We start from the raw sequence: 5788 nt of genomic DNA on the forward strand, positions 1-5788 counted from the left end.
GGGCGAGGGCCCTGCCCCTGCTCCCTGCCTGCAGGTCTCCGGGGCCCCACAGAGAACATCCGAGGACGGTCCTGGGACAGGTGAGGTGCTAAGACACCCCAGCAAGGCTCACCAGCCGGGAGGAATGATGGCCCGTTGCTGCGAAGGCGTCCCAGCAAGTCAGGTGACAGGGACGACCGGACAAGGACACGGGACTTGTACACAGTAGTGGCCGATTCCACAAAAACAGGGGCCTCCCTGGTGGCGCGGGGGTGAGTCTCAGCGCTGGGCAGCCGCTGCAGCTCAAGTTCCATCCCCGGCCCGGGAGGGACCCCCAGGGCGCAGCTGACCGCTCCTGTCTCCCAGCTGCTCCCCTCAGCAGTGGATTTCAGTCCATCTGTCTGTTCTGCTTCCCGCTCTGTCTCTGGTGAATCTTCTCACTGCCCCCCGCACCTCTGGCCTGCACCCCAGTTCTTGTATGCATGAATAAACAAAAGTAAATCTTGAAAAAAAATCCAAAACCCACTGTAAGCACTAGTCACTGACAGAGGAAGCCAGTCTGCTAGAGTGGGGGTCCAGGGGCATAAGGACTTGGGGGGCAGGAAGCAGATACTCCTGGCAAACCCAAGGCCAAGCACAGACACCCTTGGGGGAGCCCCAAGGCACCAGGCACTCCCCGAGCAGTCACACACATATCGGGCTCAGTCCCCCCCCAACCTGGGAGGACAGCGCCTCAGAGGTTTCAATCACCCACCAGGACACACGGCTAGTAAGTGGGGAGCCAGGGTGCACCCCGTGCGGCCTGCACGTGCTCCCCACGGCAAGTCCTTCGTGCTCTTACACGTTTCGGGGGGGCAGGAAGACCAGCTCGCTGCACAGACCATCACGGACAGGGTCCTGCGGGGGGCTGGGCGCATGGACAGGCCATGGTTCACTAGGTCAGGGGCAGGCCCGGGGGTGTGGGGCTCTGTGCCGGGATTGCGAGCGGCCAAGCAATTGAGAACAGAGCCTAAGGTGCTCCTGACGGGAGCACCCTACCTCCTTCCTTGGCTCTTGGGAAGGAAGATGGGGGACAGAAAGGATCAGAGTCAAGAAAAGAATCAGGAGAAGAGCAGGAGAGGGAAGAGGAGGAAGAGGAGAGGAGGGAGGAGGAGGGGCAGAAGGCAGAGAAGCAGGAGGGGGAGGGGCGAGGACAAGAAAGAGGAGGGGAGGAGGGGACAGAGCCGGAGGAGGGAGGACATGGGGAGGATCAGACTCTGAGGCCAGAGCCGTTTCTATCTGGAGAGTGTCACACGGGCCCGCATCTCCATGAAGAAGCCGCGGGACGGAGGTCGCCCGATGGACTTGCCCGCAAGCCCAGAAATAGCCGTCAAGGTCCCAGGGCGGTACCTTGGGAACGCCGGCCAGGGCTCAGCCTCCTGTCCAGAAGCAGCCACGAGCTGTGGACTCTGGAAACGCCCTCAGAGGAAGCTCGGCTGGGCCTCGACTGAGTCCCCGTCGGGGAGGGCCTGCGCTGGGCCAGGGCCTGGTCTCCATCACCCCGCCTGCTCCTCGCCCAGGTCTGCACAGGACACCTCACAAAGCCCACGCAGGCAGCTCGAGCGCTCCAGGGCAGGCCCAGGAAGGCAGCTGGGTCCAGATGCCAGGGAAGCGCAGCCTCCTTCTTGGAGGGCATCTAGGAAGAGGGCCGAGGCCAGGCTGCCCCGGGCAAGGCTGGGCCCTGGCCCGGCTTCCTTGTTCCCGGAGAGAGGGGGCAGGGAGGAGGGGCTGCCTCCCTGGCCACAGGCCGAGACCCTCGGCTTGGACCAAAAACGGCGGCACAGGGAGGAGAGAGCTGCCCACAGGCCGCCTGCCCGGCACACGGCCTCCCCTGCCCGGCCCTCTCCCCAGCCTTCCTCCTCGGGCCTCTGAAGCAAGTCCACGCAGGGAGACTCTGAGGCCATGCAGCTCGGGAGAGGCTAAGAGCCAGAGGAGGCATGGGCGGCCCAGTGAGAGCCTCGGTTGAGACCCAGGCTAGGAGGGGAGGGGCGGGGAGCCCCAGCGCTCTCTCCTGGGAGAGTAACAGCAGACTCGTGGCCCAGGCGCCCAGGAGCACCGGGACTAGGGGTGCCAGCAAGTCCACAGGCCTGCGGGGGCCACACCTCCCACCACCCCTGGGTGCTCCCGGCCCATGGGGACCCGCTCCCTGCCTCAGTGTCCCTCCTGGCTGGAGAATAATAACAGCACCTACTCATAGGTCATGGGAAGGGCGCAGGGAAAGGAGCCCAGGGCCAGGCCTCGCTCAGAGCCCCGAGGCTCTGGGGGCGCAGGCGGGAGAGGTGAGTCACCCACTAACTGGGATTCAACAGGCGGGTTTCTCGAGGCTGCCCCAAGGGGGAGCCCCTCCCGCCACCCAGTTCCGAAATCATTTCCTCGGACTTACTGAGCACCTACTATGCACCCTGGGCTTGCGACCTGGGCTTGCGACCTGGGTCTCCGTCCACTCAGACAGACGTGGGGGTGGACAGCGCAGGGACGCCTCACCCACCCCGCAAAACCCGGCTCCTGGGCGTCCCTGCTGTCACTCGCCCCGCCACCTGGAGACGCGGGGCAGTCTCCTGGCTGCCAGCCCAGTGCTCGCCCCACGGCACGCCCACCCCCACCCGAGAGGACAGCCCGGTCCAGAGGAGGAAGGGCCAGGACACCCCCACAAACTCAACCAAACAAAGCTTCTGTCTCCCTGACCCTGGCCCACCCCCCAGCCCTGCCCCTCTCCCGTGCACAGCCACTCCCCTGCCACACCCCCAAACTCCCTGCCTGCCCAGTGCAATGTCGTGCTCCAGTTCTGGGGTTCAGAGCCCCACCCCCCTCTCCCTGGAGAATGTGGGGCCTGCTGGGCTCAGAGGTGCCAGGAAGCCCAAAGAAGGAGAGCGAGGGCCCCAGAGAACGTGCCTGGACCCCAGGCCCAGGAGCTCGGGCCCGGCCAGTCTGTGGTGGCCTTCGTCGTAGCTCCACCTGCTCGGAACCAAGGGTCTGGGGGCTTGTCTGGAACGCAGGGCCTCGGCCCCCAGACTGCAGGATGGGATTCTGGGCGCACCCAGCTCCAGCACTGTGCAGGCCGCTGCTGGCACTACCACAGGGAGGTGTGAGGGGCGCAGGCTGCAGGGAAGGAGCCGGGAGCCAGCCCGGACCACCCAGGCCCCTCCATGAACCTTCCTGCACCCCCATCGACCCCTGGCCCTGGCCTCGAGGGAGTCAAGCGAGAGTCTCCTGCCGCTCTCGGGAAACTGAGGCTAGAGCAGAGGCTCTCCTGAGCAGCAGCGCCCGAGAGGCAGGAGGAGGGCGGCTGTGGCCCAGGTGACAGGCGGGCTTGGGTCGCAGGGGAGCCTTCCACCCTCAGGGCCAGCCCCAAGAACTCTCCGGGCGCTGAGGGGTTAAGGGTGACGCTGACCCACAGCAGCTCTGCCAGGACGGTCACCACAAGCCCCTGGACGGTCACCACAGTCCCCTTTACACTTGCTGGACAGAATTTCGTTTGCTTTCCTCTCGGGGACCCATCCTGAGTAAATCTGGGACCGGCCTTAAGTGAACCCGGTGGGACTCAGGGAAGCCCTGCATCCCGCAGGCCACACCGCCCTGGCCGGAAGCCAGCCCCCGCCGTTAGCCGCACTTGGGGCCCCTCTCTGCTGGGGAGAGGACAGGCCACAGGACCCACCGGTCACCACACCTCGTGAGGCCAGGCCAGGTTGGGGGTATGGTGAGGGGGCCACCACCCTCCTCAGGGAAGGGGCAGGAATGGGGGGGAGGGGGGCCCCTCTGACCTGGGCAGGGAAGGGAACAGGCGGTGGTGCTGGCCCCTGGCTGTCCTCCCAAGGTGGGGGCCTGGTGCCTGCCCCCTCCCCTCTCCAAAACCCTGGTCTCCAGGGATGAATATGGGCCTTCACCTCCCCTGCTGGGGAACTGGGCCCCAGGGCCTGGGGTGGGATGGAAGTTTCAGTTGCAGTGTGGTGGGCAGGGGGCGTGTGTTCACAGCAGGGCCCCACCCCCCAGCCCTCTCAGCACCCCTGAGGACCACCTGCCCCATCCAGCACCTCTCAGCAGAAAGCCCCAGCACTGCGCTGAGGAGACAGGAGGGAGGAAGCAGCGACAGAGGGAGGGGAAGAGAAAGGCCCCCTCTGTGCGTCGTGGCTTCACGCAGCAGCCCACTGCCACCCCCACCCCCACGCTGGCACGCTGGGCCAGCAGGGGCAGGGAGGCGAGCGGGGAGTGGTCGTGGGACCCCACGCCGCTCCCTATCTGTGCCCCCTCCGCCACCCCACCCCACCCCACCCAGGGGGTGGAAGGCCTGACCCCAGACACCGCGGGGCGCAGAGAGGCCCTTCCCTCGGGGAGGAGGAACCAGAGGGGAAGGACGAGTGGGGACCCACCGGGATCGAGAGATGCCGGGCAGGCGGGCACGGGCGGGCGGGCAGCTGCGGGTGTCGGAGACGGCTGGATGCGCGTCCCTCGTCCCTCTGTCCATCCAGGGCGGCTCCTCTCTGGGCGGTTCTGAGGCCGGGCGGGCGCTGTTAAAAAGCTTTTTATGTGTGTGTGTGTTAATCACATGATTGCCGTTCACCTGTATTTCGAACAAAGACAGCTCACTGTTTCAAGGCCCCGAACAAGAGTCTGGGCACAGGGAAGAGAAGGGAGGCGGGGGGAGGAGGGTTGGCAGCGCCGGGGGTGGCGTCGAGGAAAACTGGGGGGGATTGTCCGAGGCCGGCAAGTGAGAGAAAGAGAAAACCCTTATCAAACTCCTAATTCACTGGGCTCCGAGGCCCCGGACACACTGGCCCGATTGTCTGGCCGGTTGTGTGTGCGAGCATGTGTGTGTGTGTGTTCCAGTGTCGGCTCCCCCCACCCCCAACATGCCTGCGCCCCGTGTGACTACCTCATTGTGTCGGTCCCCCCCCCCCACTCCCGTGGCCTCTCCCAAAGAGAGGCATGGCCCCAGACCCCTGCCCAGCCTCCCTGCAGACAGAATGCCCGGGGCGGGCCTGAGGCCTTGCCGCACGGGGAGGCGCGGAACCGTCCAGGGTGACCCCCGAGACGCGGCCCGCTGGTCTCGTCCCCCCGTGCCCACTCCCACCTCTGCCTCCACTCCCACCCAGGAAGGAGCGAGAGGGCCACTGGGGTCCTTGGAGGCCAGACCCAGGAAAGAGGCCAGAGGAGTCCCGCAGAGTGGGCTGGGCAGGAAAGGGGAGGCACCGCCCAGCCAGGCGGGGGCTGGGGGAGAAGTGGCGAGGAGGAAGCAGCGCAAGTCCCCACCCTCTGTGCGCACAGACTCCAAGGCCCCCCCAGGGCTTGAGCCCAGCCAGGAAGGACGCCACGGGACGCCTACCTGAGCGAACCCCAGCCCTGTCACTCGCACCCAGCCTCCTGCCCACCCTGAGCCAGCCCCCGTCCCCTGTGCTGGATGTCCAGGGGGAAGGGGTGGGCCTTCTGCACCGGCAGGGTGGCCGGCCCCCACCTCACAGGTGCAAGGCTGCCGCTTCCCACTGCCAGGTAGGCTGAGGCAGGAAAGCCAGCCTGGAGGGAGCAGTGGCCTGCACAGTGGGCGCTCCACGAGCTGCCCGGCCAAGCCGGCCAAGCCGCCCAGCTGCCCTGGCCCCAGCAGGGCCTTGCCGGCCTTCTCCCGCCTCCAAGCCATTGCCACTGGAGGCAGAGCCTGGGGGTCCCAACTGGGCGCAGAGCTCCTCCAAGCAACAGGTTGCATCCTGCCCACCTACAGCCCTGGACGCAGGGGCGGCCTGATAGCCCACTCCTCCACCTCCCCACCTCAGCCCAGACC

General features: G+C 66.6%; 1 protein-coding gene across 3 annotated transcripts in view; it reads right to left on the reverse strand.

Annotated features, from left to right (window-relative positions):
• The window catches only part of POLR2F (polymerase (RNA) II (DNA directed) polypeptide F), a 60863-nt gene that overhangs the window by 36387 nt on the left and 18688 nt on the right, over positions 1-5788 (reverse strand). For all 3 annotated transcript variants that reach the window (XR_001146282.1, XR_001146281.1, XR_001146283.1), the window contains exon 1: positions 4386-5782. The gene's annotated coding sequence lies outside the window, so the exon portion shown is untranslated. Of the gene's footprint in view, positions 1-4385 lie in introns of those variants that run through there.

Source organism: Condylura cristata, unplaced genomic scaffold (genome assembly GCF_000260355.1).
Source record: "Condylura cristata isolate star-nosed mole 26May11 unplaced genomic scaffold, ConCri1.0 scaffold00004, whole genome shotgun sequence".
In the NCBI taxonomy this organism is placed as follows: domain Eukaryota; kingdom Metazoa; phylum Chordata; class Mammalia; order Eulipotyphla; family Talpidae; genus Condylura; species Condylura cristata.